This window comes from Eumetopias jubatus, unplaced genomic scaffold (genome assembly GCF_037043125.1).
Source record: "Eumetopias jubatus isolate StellerSeaLion01/CBP00866 unplaced genomic scaffold, mEumJub1_p1.0 scaffold_17, whole genome shotgun sequence".
NCBI lineage: Eukaryota > Metazoa > Chordata > Mammalia > Carnivora > Otariidae > Eumetopias > Eumetopias jubatus.
This window is the reverse complement of record NW_028274823.1, coordinates 373,024-385,486: the sequence shown is the minus strand read 5'-3', so window position 1 is coordinate 385,486 and position 12,463 is coordinate 373,024. Positions and strand designations below refer to the sequence as shown.

Here is a 12,463-nt window from a genome sequence, read left to right as displayed (position 1 = left end):
ATTAACATAACAATAAAAATTAAAAAAACTAATGATGTAATGTATGGTGATTAACATAACAATAAAAAATTTAAAGAGAAAAAAATTTTCTGGAAGACAATAAAAGAAAAAATTAACAGGGATTACTCTGGGGATAGAAATGGGGTGTGTGTGTAAGAGGGAGGACCAAGAATCTGTTGGAACTGTTTCTACTCTCTTCATGTAATATTTTGCGGTGATGATAAATACATATCTACTCTTATATAGAAAAAGAATTGGGAAAAATAATTCAAGGTTAATTGTAATCACATTCTTTACTTGCCTGTCCTAAACCGCTGAGGTGATGCACTAAATTAAGGATCTTCATAGCTTTATGTGGCAAAATCAGTTACAATTTGGAAATATGACAAAGTACCTGCGAAATTGGGAGATGAATTCTAAGTGGCTAAAGTGCCCAGAGGGACCACCTGAAGCCATTGTGATGCACTGACTCACCAGCCGCTAATGCCAGGTAACATTCTGTAGTCACAGTTCATTTGTCTTTTGGAGTCAGGCAAGATGAGAATGATAGAAACTCCGATGCTAGCTAGCTGGTTGGAAACATTCATGTGATTACTATTCTGATAGAATTTAGAAGAACTCTTTTCCCTATAATACTATTTTCAGCACTCAAGTTTGTGTCACCATCCAAAGCAGCCTGTGGTCCTTCCCATAGCCTAACTGTGCTGTCAGTGGTATATCCAGGACCTGATCACAGGGCGATGCATGTGCTGTGTGGTGTCTCTTCCACAGGAGTGAAAAAGAACTTTAATGGAGGCTTTGGGAGCTGCCTGTGGCTGAGCCATGCTGTGGAGAGATGACCCATGGCTCTCAGACCGCTGAGAGAAAACGGGGTGCTCTGGGGGATTACAATCAATATAGCCCACTGGCTGAGCTACCTATATTTACTAGAAAACATACTTCCAAAAACTCAGATTATGATACTGACTTTTTTATTTTTAATTTTGTATTTTATTATGGTATGTTAGTCACCATATAGTACATCGTAAGTTTTTGATGTAGTGATCCATGATTCATTGTTAGTGCATAACACCAGTGCTCCACGCAGAACGTGCCCTCCTTAATACCCATCACCAGGCTAACCCATCCCCCCACCCCCCCTCCCCTCTAGAACCCTCAGTTTATTTCTCAGAGTCCATAGTCTCTCATGGTTCGTCTCTCCCTCCGATTCCCCCCCCTTCATTTTTCCCTTCCTTCTCCTAATGTCCTCCGTGCCATTCCTTATGTCCACAAATAAGTGAAACCATATGATAATTGACTTTCTCTTCTTGACTTATTCCACTTAGCACAATCTCCTCCAGTCCCATCCCTGTTGATGTAAAAGTTGGGTATTCATCCTTTCTGATGGCTGAGTAATATTCCATTGTATATATGGGCCACATCTTTATCCATTCATCTGTTGAAAGGCATCTCGGCTCTTTCCACAGTTTGGCTGTTGCGGACATTGCTGCTATGAACATTGGGGTGCATATGGCCCTTCTTTTCACTACATCTGTATCTTTGGGGGTAAATACCTAGTAGTGCAATTGCTGGGTCGTAGGGTAGCTCTATTTTTAACTTTTTGAGGAAACTCCATACTGTTTTCCAGAGTGGCTATACCAGTTTGCATTCCCACCAGCAGTGTAAGAGGGTTCCCTTTTCTTCACATCCTCACCAACACCTGTTGTTTCTCATGTTATTAATTTTAGCCATTCTGATCAATGATACTGACAAATTTTCTTTAAACAAACGGGATATGAACATCTATACTGTTGAGTGAAAATTCAGACTTATCTGCTAAACAGAGGAATTTAGCAGGGGGGTCCTATAGCTTTCTCTGTTTTGAGGAAGAATATCAGATCCCATGATGGGTACATAGTGGGAGACAGGAAAGTCTTGCTTTTACCCTGAATTAGGGGTATTCATACCTCAGCTTACGAAGCATCACCCAGGGAACTTGTTAAAATGCAAATTCTGATTCATTAGGTTTTTTTTTTTTTAAGATTTTATTTATTTATTTGTGTGTATGAGAGAGAGAGAGAGAGAGCACAAGCAGGGGGAGCAGCAGGCAGAGGCAGAGGGAGAAGCAGGCTCCCCGCTGAGCAGGGAGCCCAATGTGGGACTCAATCCCAGGACACTGGGATCATGACCTGAGCCGAAGGCAGATGCTTAACTGACTGAGCCACCACCCAGGTACCCCTCAATGATTTAAAAAAATATATTTTATTTATTTACTTGAGAGAGAGCAAGTATGAGAGAGAGAGAGAGAGAACAAGCATGAGCTGAGGGAGCAACAGAGGCAGAGGGAGAAGCAGGCTTCCCACTGAGCAAGGAGCCCGATGCGGGACTTGATCCCAGGACTCTGAGACCATGACCTGAGCCAAGGCAGACACTTAACTGACTGAGACACCCCATTATTTCAAATTTCTATAAATATGGCAATGTTTGCCACCTTTATATAGTCACTTTCAACTTGCTTTTCTACTTGACATTATGCTTTTGTTGTATGTCCACATGGATAAGGCACATCCAACATGATACTCCATGTGTGATGTGTGTCCACATTAAATGTATGGATTCAGGATGATAATCCATGTGTGATAAATCCATGGCTTGCTTATTCATGTTCCCACTGATGGACATTTAGGTTGTTTCTACTTTTTGCTACTGCACAAAGTGATGGAACAAACAACTCTGAACCCGTGTCCTTGTGTATATATGCAAGAACACCTAGCAGTGAAATTGTTGAATAGTAGAGTATGTACCTCTTCATCTTGAAAAGATGTGCAAAGTAAGGTGGTACTGTGGATTATTTGTCATTTATTTATCACCTATTATGTTCCAGGTCCTGTTTTTTGTGAGGATACAGTGGTGAGCAAAAACTATAGCCCTTCTCTTAATGAAACCCAGTATGAGAGATATTAATTAAATAATCAACTGTATGATTAGCTCTGAGGGAAATAAGAAGGCACTAGGAGAGCAGATAATGGAGGGACCTAACTCAGGCTGGTTAGGGAAAAATTATTTAGGATTTAACATGCAGCTGGGATGTGGAAAGAGCATGAGTTGAGCAGGTAAATAACATTCCATGCTGAAGGAGCAATGTGTACACAAGATTCGAAGGGGGAATGTTGCCTTGGATCATGAGGTTCCTATCATACTTTATATGGGAAGAGAGATGTCTTAGGGTTCTTCAGAGAAACAACCAACAGCAGGTATACATACTTTTGGATTTGTGGTGATCTATATCTATACACACATGTATATAACATGCACACATATATACATACGTATAACACGTGTAATTACATACATGATATTATACAATCTGGTGTGCACATATATATACATATATACATACATTTGGAGGTTTATTATTGGAACTGGCTCATGCATTTATGGAAGACAAGAAGCCCCACTACCAGCCATTTGCAAACTGTAGAATCAGAAGAGCTGATGTAGTAATTCAGTCCAAGTCCAAAGGCTTACAAACCAGGGGCAGTTTGTAAGTACTATTCTGAGTCTGATAGCCAAAGAAGCAAATATACCTTTCTTTTCCTTTTTTGTTTCATTCTGGCCCTCAGTGGACTCATGATGCCCACCTCCATTGCTGAGGATGATCTATGACCTTCTTTATCCAGTTTACCCATTCAAATGTTAATCTCTTCCAGAGACACCCTCACAGACACACCCAGAAATAATGTTTGACCAGCTGTCTGGGTGTCCTGGAGCCTAGTCAGGTTGACACATAAAATCAACCATTGTAGGAGATACCTCCTCTGCAGTTTGGGACCAAGATCTGTATGGCCTAAGCAAGAACTTTGGGTAGCTTTACAGGGGCATTTTTTTTTTTTTTTTTTTTACAGTGGAACTTTGGATGGAGTTGAGCTGGCTCCCACCTCATGAAGGTCAGTAAGACATAGGTAGAGACTCTGGGTTGGTGTGCAGTCCAGGGATCTGAGAAGTAACCAACACATCCATTGTATCTTAATATGTGTTATATTCCAGGGACTCCAAACTTTCAGTAACAGTGGCCAAAATTCACATCTCACTGGGATGCTATAGAGAATTCACAGAGGAATATTTTCTCAATGAAGTATATTGAGGGTTGCATAGAAAGAGGGTATTTATAACAGGTGGGATAAATCTCATAAGGCTCAGTGGTCAGAGAGCAACAAAGAACACAAACTTTAGAAATTGCCAATTTACAGGTTATTGACCATGAGTATCAAGAGTTTCCTGAGGGCTGCCTTGACATCCTTGTTCTTCAGGCTGTAGATGAGAGGGTTCAAGGTGGGGCTCACAGTGGAATAAAGTACAGCCATCACCTTGCCCATCCCTGGGGAGTAGTTGGAGCCAAGGCTCAGATAGGTGTAAATGATGGTGGAGTAGTATAAGATGACCACAATGAGATGGGAGGAGCAGATAGAGAAGGCTCACTGCTTCCCCTCGGCTGTACGAATCTTCAGGATGGTGGAGATGATGAAGCCATAGGACACCATGGTGAGCAGGAAGTTCAGCATGGCAAAGAAGATGTCAGCCATAATTGCCATGATGTTATTCACATATGTGGAGGAATAGGAGAGTAACAGCAGAGGGGGGATCTCACAGGAGAAGTGATCAATCATGTTGGGCCTGTAGAAGTTCAGCTGTAACATCAGGCAGGCATTGACTCCAGCACCTAGCACGCTGATGCCCCACACAGCTCCAGCCAGCACTACACATACCCTGAGGCTCATCATGGAGCTATAGTGCAGTGGCTGGCAGATGGCCACGTAGTGGTCATAGGCCATAGCAGTGAAGAGCACACCTCCCCTGCCACTGACCACGACAGGAAATACATCTGGGTCATGCAGCCTCTGTAGGAGATGCTTCTCTTCTCTGCCACCAGGATCTTGAGCAGCTTGGGCACCATAGTGCATGCACAAATAATAACCACCACAAACAGATTGACCAGGAAGAAGTACATGGGCATGTGGAGCCTGGAGCTGAAGGTGATGGCCACCACTATGAGGGAATTGCCACGGAGTGCTGTGGTGTAGAGGCAGAGGAAGAGAACGAAGAAGAGAACCTGGAGCTGCGGCACTTCTGAGAAGCCCTGCAGAATGAATTCCATCACCAGCGTCTGATTACTCATGGCCTTTGACTTTTCTGTTCAAACTCTTTCTTGCTCTGCAGCTGGGCTGGAAAAAAGTGTGTGGAATTAATGGTCTGCATAAGTAGGCCAAGATACCTTCATATGTCAGACTCTCCCAGAATTTAAATGCTTTCATATTTCATTAGACTTGGGCATCACCAGCTAACAAGTTCCTCTCAGAAAAATGGGCAGGAGTACTCACCCTGGCTCCATCCTGCCACCACTACACCTAGGACCACCTCCCCATAAACAACCCCACTGTGGCACAATGGCCTCCCACAGGGATCCTCTGACTATGCCATGTCCCTGCGATAGCCCTTCAGGAGATGATGTCCAGTGTCGAGTGGGCCTTAAAGTGTCTCCATGTCCTGTCCTGGACAGGGAGTATCCAGCATTGCCCCTGCTCTCACCCCTCTCCCCCAAATGTACTATCCCACTTCCTCTGCCTGGTTCCCCTAATCCCTCCACATCCCTTGATGAGCTGGCCCAGGCATGAGCTTCTTTCTCAGTGAGCATCAGACCCTGACATGGAGCCTGGGCTCTGCTTAGGGGGACATAGGATGATGCCAGGGGAAGGCAGGAGGCCAGAAGGCAGGGCAGATAAATCTGCAGTCAGGTGGGAGACCTAAGTCATCAAGGGGGACAAACATGAGGTCCAGGCTGGGCGGTATAGTCAGGACCAGACTGGGAAGTCCAGAGGTGATTCAGGCAGTTCTGGAAGCAGGGAGGAGCTTACAGGTTGAGGGTCAAGGGCAGTCACACCTGAAAAGAGCAGAGCAAAGGGGTTTCCCAGAGGTAAGTGTTGCTGATTCTGCCTCAGTGACTGCCCAGTCCCGGGAAGGATGCATCCAGGCCAGGTCAGAGCAGGCATCAAAGGGCCTGGTGGCAACTCCCAGCTGCTTCTGCAGGGGTGACCTTGTCCACAGCCCTTATTCCAGCTGATTATGAGCTGGCACATCAGAAATTAGCATGATTGTACATATATTTTATATTCCTCCATCATGTTTGTTGTATAAAAACAGACACAGAGAAACATTTTAAGGATGAGCTTATAAATGACAAGTGGATAAATGTCAGGCTCCTTGAGAAGGAAGACACACAGTTACACAGCAGATATAGAGTTACATGGAGTCTTCCTAACTGGACCCAAGATCAGGACTGCACCCTCCCACAAGCACACTCCACATATCTGCACACTGGCCAGCAAGTGATGTCTGAGAAAGCCATGCAACTGCCGCAGGACAGATGACAGTATTACTGCTGAGTGGGGGTGTCTTCTGCCCCAAGCTAAAAGGGACGTCCACTGTGAACCAGAGACAGCTCAACTCTGTGTGGCCTGCCATTAAGTCTGTAAGTAAAGCACCTTTTTAAGCTTTCCCACCACAGATGAGTGACAAGTTGTACTGTCACTGTTTAAATTTTGACTTTGTACTGCAAAGGTACAGACCTGCCCCAAGTTCACAGGGGCAACCCAGTCTTAAGAAAAATATCTCTGCTTGAAATATCATGTGTGACTGGGTCCCCAGCATCTTCATTTTTACAACCCCAAGAGATCTTCATACTGGAAAGACCAGCAGGCATGGGAGAAGCCACCCTATCTTCTGAAATAGTCTGTTAATGCTCCTGTTCTGTGCAGTAATGTGGTATTAAGAGGGACATTCTTGGAAGTGTTATTAAATACATCATTCTGGCAATTGGACCTGAATTCAGACCCTCTCAGCCTTTCCCTATTCCAGAAAAGAGAACACTGCTCAGAGTGAGCTGTCTCTGATCTGCTGCCCTCAGCTTGGGCTGTGCTATGAGCATGTGGGGCCCGAGAGAGGCAGAGAGGTCGAAGTCTGAGCATCAGAGGAGAGCAGTGGGAACACAGAAGCATCCTAGGGAAAACCCTGCACTTTTCTGAAGATGCAGAAAACCTACAACCTGCTCTCTTTCCCTATCACAGTCTGAGCCTGGACACTGTGTGGTCAGCAATTGATTTAAAAACTTGATGACATGGAAATTCATTATAACATGTTCTCTAAAGCAGAAGTCAGTTGTGTTCAAACATGCTGAAGAAGACCCTCCCCAATGTCTAGGACAGACCTGCACACAACGTGAGAGCACAGCCAGGGTACATGGATCCCGCCAAGCAGAAATGGCAGCACTTAAGGACACTGGGCTCTGGAAGGTACCAGCTCATTGCAGACACGATCCCACTCAAACCCAAAACCTCACAGAATGCACATCATCCAGAGGGACATGGGAACAACCTTGGAACCAGCCTCTGATCTGTCTCCCTTCCATGGGGTCAGAGAGGGGACAAATGGAGCAGCAGCCACCTCACAGGAGAGTCGTGCCACCCTCAGCCTCCCTGGCAGGTGTTCAGAGGTGTCTGCTGGTGTCCTGGAGGGGATGGTGCACAGCCCCGCACTTGCACCTGCTCTGAGCTGCAAAACTCAGGGATGTGGACCTTGGCCACAAAGTCCTAGCCCCTCCCTCCTTCCCTGCCCTGCTCTCTCTGTGAACACTGAAAATGATTAAAACTTACCCCCTAAAATTCAAAATTGCTCAGTAATAATAATTTATGACCTACCAAATAAAAATGTTCATGACTTAAGTCATTTAATTCCACTAATTTTGTAAAATGAATCTAATAATAGCAAGAGAAAGAGATCCATGATCAAGAATAAATACAGCACGACTTAAAAAATTGTTGAGCAGACAGAAGCTTCTTTCTAAGTCCCAGAAACATTGCAGATGGTCCTTAAATTGCCTAGGGAGTCCTCTTGGGCTCAACTCAGAAGAAACAAACAACATCCCCCTTGTGCAGGCACTTTCAGGGTCCTGGCTCAATGGCAAGTGGGGTCTGTGCTGAGGATGGGGGACTGTGGCCAGAGCCCAGCCTGGCCTGGTTTTAAAGCGGCAGCTCTGCTGTGTGATGTCATGAGTGAAGGTGTTAACCCACCAGGATCCAGCTCCAGATCCTGTCACTTAGAGGGATTCAGAAGCCCTGGGGGCTTTGGAACCTGAGGGCAGTGGCCTCAGTGCAGAGCAAGTTGTATAGAGGGACAGAGGCAAGAGGTGTTGACAGGACCTGTCACTCCTCCAAGTTAGGGAGACAAGGAGCTTACTTCCTCCTACGGGGCTGTGATGGGGAGTGTCTGCCAGGCACCGATATCCCAAGTGCACACTCTGAGCGCTGGTTTCTCGCAGAAACACAGTGCTGGAAGGTTTCTTGGAGGTGACGGCGCTGACCCTCAGTGTACAGATGAGAAAGCAGGTGCAGAGAGGGGAGGGCATCAGCCCACGTTGCAGGCCCATGGGTGACAGGGCAGGGCTGCACGCAGCACCACTAGACTGGGGAGGTTGTCCAAGAAGCAGAATAGGGAATGGAGGCAGTTCTGGGTGACACTGGCTGGGGCAGGTGTGGGGGCAGATGTGGGGCAGGAGGCTTGGCCGTGGCAGGGGTTTGGCAGGGCAGACCAATAACAGCCACACAGCAGCAGCCATGGGGCAGCTGAGCCATTTTGAGCACTTATGGTATGCTGATTCCCGTGGGTTTCCTCCCTCCCTTCCTCCCTTCCTCTCTTTCTTCCTCCCTTTCTTTTTCTTTCTTTTTCTTTCTTTCTCTTTCATTAAGTTCAATTAACCAACATATAGTACATCATTAGTTTCGTGTAGTGTTCAATGATTCATTAGTTGCATATAACACCCAGTGCTTATCACAACACGTGCCCTCCTTAATGCCCATCACCCAGCTACCCCATCTCCCCATCCACCTCCTCTCCAGCAACCCTCAGTTTGTTTCCCGGAGCCCAGAGTCTCTCATGGTTTATCTCCCCTCTCTGATGACTTCCCATTCAGTTTTCCCTCCCTTCCCCTATGGTCCTCTACCCTATTCCTTATATTCTACATATGACTGAGACCCTATGATAATTGTCTTTTTCTGATTGTCTTATTTCACTTGGCATAATCCCCTCCAGTTCCATCCATGTCGATGCAAATGATACATATTCATCCTTTCTGATGGCAGAGTAATATTCCATTGTATATATGAACCACATCTTCTTTATCCATTCGTCTGTTGAAGGACATGTCAGCTCCTTCCACAGTTTGGCTATTGTGGACATTGCTGCTATGAACATTGGGGTGCATGTGCCCCTTCTTTTCACTACCTCTGTATCTTTGGGGTCAATACCTAGTAGTGCAATTTCTAGGTTGTAGGATAGCTCTATTTTTAATGTCTTTTTTAATTATTATTTTTTGTTCAGTTAGCCACTGTATAGTACATAATTTGTCCTTGATGCAGTGTTCAATGATTCATTAGTTAAGTATATCTATATACATTTAACGTCTTGAGGAACCTCTATACTGTTTTCCAGAGTGGCTGTACCAGCTTGCATTCCCACCAACAGTGTAAGACGGATCCCCTTTCTCCACATCCTCATCAACATTTGTTGTTTCTTGTCTTGTTAATTTTTGCCATTCTAACTGGTGTAAGGTGGTATCTCATTGTGGTTGTGATTTATATTTCCCTGATGGCTAGTGATGTGTCTGTTGGCCATTTGTATGTCTTCTTTGGAGAAGTGTCTATTCATGTTTCTGCCCATTTCTTGACTGGATTATTTGTGGGTTTTTTGGTGTTGAGTTTGAGAAGTTCTTTATAGATCTTGGATACCACCCCTTTATCTGATATGTCCTTTGCAAATATCTTCTCTCATTCGGTAAGGTTGCCTTTTGGTTTTGTTGACTGTTTCCTTTGCTGTGCAGAAGCTTTTATATTGACGAAGTCCCAAAAGTTCATTTTTGCTTTTGTTTCCTTTGCCTTTAGACACATGTGTTGAAAGAAGTTGCTGTAGCCAAGGTCGAGGAGTTTACTGCCTGTGTTCTCCTCTAGGATTTTGATGGATTCCTTTCTCACATTTAGGCCTTTCATCCATTTTGAGTTTATCTTTTTGTAAGAGAATGGTTGTGTTTCATTCTTCTGTATGTGGCTGTCCAATTTTCCCAGCACAATTTGTTGAAGAGACTGTCTTTTTTCCATTGGATATTTTTCCCTGTTTTGTCAAAGATTAGTTGACCATAGAGTTGAAGGTCTATTTCCTGGGTCTTTATTGTGTTCCACTGGTCTATGTGTCTGTTTTTGTGCCAATACCATGCTGTCTTGGTGATCACAGCTTTGTAATATAGTTTGAAGTCAGACATTGTGATGCCCCCAACTTTGGTTTTCTTTATCAACATTCCCCTGGCAATTCAGGGTCTTTTCTTGTTCCACACAAATTTTAGGATTGTTTGTTCCAGCTCTGTGAAAAATGTTGATGGTCTTTTGATAGGGATTGCTTTGAATGTGTAGATTACTCTGAGCATCCTTTCTTGATTAAAACTCTTAAGAGTATAGGGATAGAGGAAACATTCCTCTATTTCATAAAAGCCATCTATGAAAAGCCCACAGTGAATATCATTCTCAATGGGGGAAAAACTGAAAGCTTTTCCCTTAAGGTCAGGAACATGACAGGGATGTCCACTCTCACCACTATTGTTCAACATGGTACTAGAAATCCTAGCCTCAGCAATCAAACAACAAAAAGAAATAAAACATATTCAAATTGGCAAAGAAGTCAAACTCTCTCTCTTTGCAGATGACATGGTACTACATGTGGAAAACCCAAAAGACTCCACCCCCAAATTACTAGAACTCATATAGCAATTCAGAAATGTGGCAGGATACAAAATCAATGTACAGAAATCAGTTGCATTTCTATACACTAACAATGTGACTGAAGAAAGAGAAATTAAGGAATCGATTCCATTTACAATAGCAACAAAAACCATAGGATACCTAGGAATAAACCAAACCTAAGAGGTAAAGGATCTGTACTCCAGAAACTACAGAACACTTATGAAGGAAACTGAAGAAGACACAAAAAGATGGAAACATATTCCATGCTCATGGATTGGAAGAATAAAAATTGCGAAAATGTCTATGCCATTTGTGGGTTTTTTTGACATTTTATTTGCCTTTCTCCAACTTTTTAAAGATAAAATTAGCAAATAAAAATTGTATCTGTTAAAAGTGTGTGACTTAATATTTTCCCCCCAGGATTTCTACATTTTTTTCTTATGGTAAAATACTCATAACATAAAGTTTACTATTTTAACTATTTTAAAGTGAACGGTTCAGTGGCACTGACTACATCCTCACCACTATCTCGGTCCAGAGCTTTCTCATCCCCCAAATGGAGACCCTGTAGCTGTCAAGTGGTCACTCCACATCCCCTCCCTTGGCTGGGCAACAGCCAGTCTGCACTGTGGCACATGGTGTTTCTCGTGGTGGACACTTCCTATCCTCAGTGTAGGCATGAGCAACAGCAACTAGACATGCACTGAAGACCACTGTCAGGGCCACAGCTAAGCCACGGTGCCTCTCGCCAGGGCAGTGCATCTGGTAGAACCAAGGTCTCCAAGTCACCGTTTTCCAGATGTTGAAAACAGCAAGTTACAAAACAAAAAGCATATCCTATTGTTATAAAAGTGATGAGGTGGGGGATATCATTCTTTATATAAACACAGGCACACGAATGCACAGGTAGCAGTTTGCATGGACACACAACAAATACACAACAGTGGTGCTGGGGACGTGGTCAAGGGGCTTCAGCTTTGTCTTGTAATGTATCGGTTTCCAAGCAGAATGTGCTCATCCGTGGATTGTGTCCATATAATGAATTGATTTGAGAGAAAACAGGAAAAGTGGAAGAGAGGGACCAATGTGCAGAGAAAAAGGCAGGAAGGGCAGCCCATGGAGAGGCAGAGGCCTCTGGACACCTTGAGAAACTGCTGGTCAAGCCACACTCCCTCCTCGGAGTGGAGGTGCTTTGTTTTTAATTTTATTTTTTTCGCCACAACAAGTGCACTCTTTCATCCCCCTCCCCCCCCACATCCCCTCTGGTGACCATCAGAGTGTTCTCTAGAGTTAATCTGTTTCTTTCTTTCTTTCTTTCTTTCTTTCTTTCTTTCTTTCTTTCTTTCTTTCTTTCTTTCTTTCTTTCTTTCTTTCTTTCTTTCTTTCTTTTTCTTTCTTTCTTCCTTTTTCTTTCTTTCTTTCTTTTTCTTTCTTTCTTTCTTTCTTTCTTTCTTTCTTTCTTTCTTTCTTTCTTTCTTTCTTTCTTTCTTTCTCTTTCTTTCTTTTTCTTTCTTTCTTTCTTTTTTCTTCTTTCTTTCTTTCTTTCTTTCTTCTTCTCTTTCTTTCTTTCTTTCTTTCTTTCTTTCTTTCTTTCTTTCAGATTTTATTTGTTTATCTGACAGAGAGAGACACAGCAAGAGAGGGAT

General features: G+C 43.7%; 1 pseudogene; it reads right to left on the bottom strand.

Annotated features, from left to right (window-relative positions):
• Positions 1-4,223: 4,223 nt before the first annotated feature.
• Positions 4,224-5,155, bottom strand: LOC114221809 (olfactory receptor 13A1-like; annotated as a pseudogene).
• Between the last annotated feature and the right edge of the window lie 7,308 nt (positions 5,156-12,463).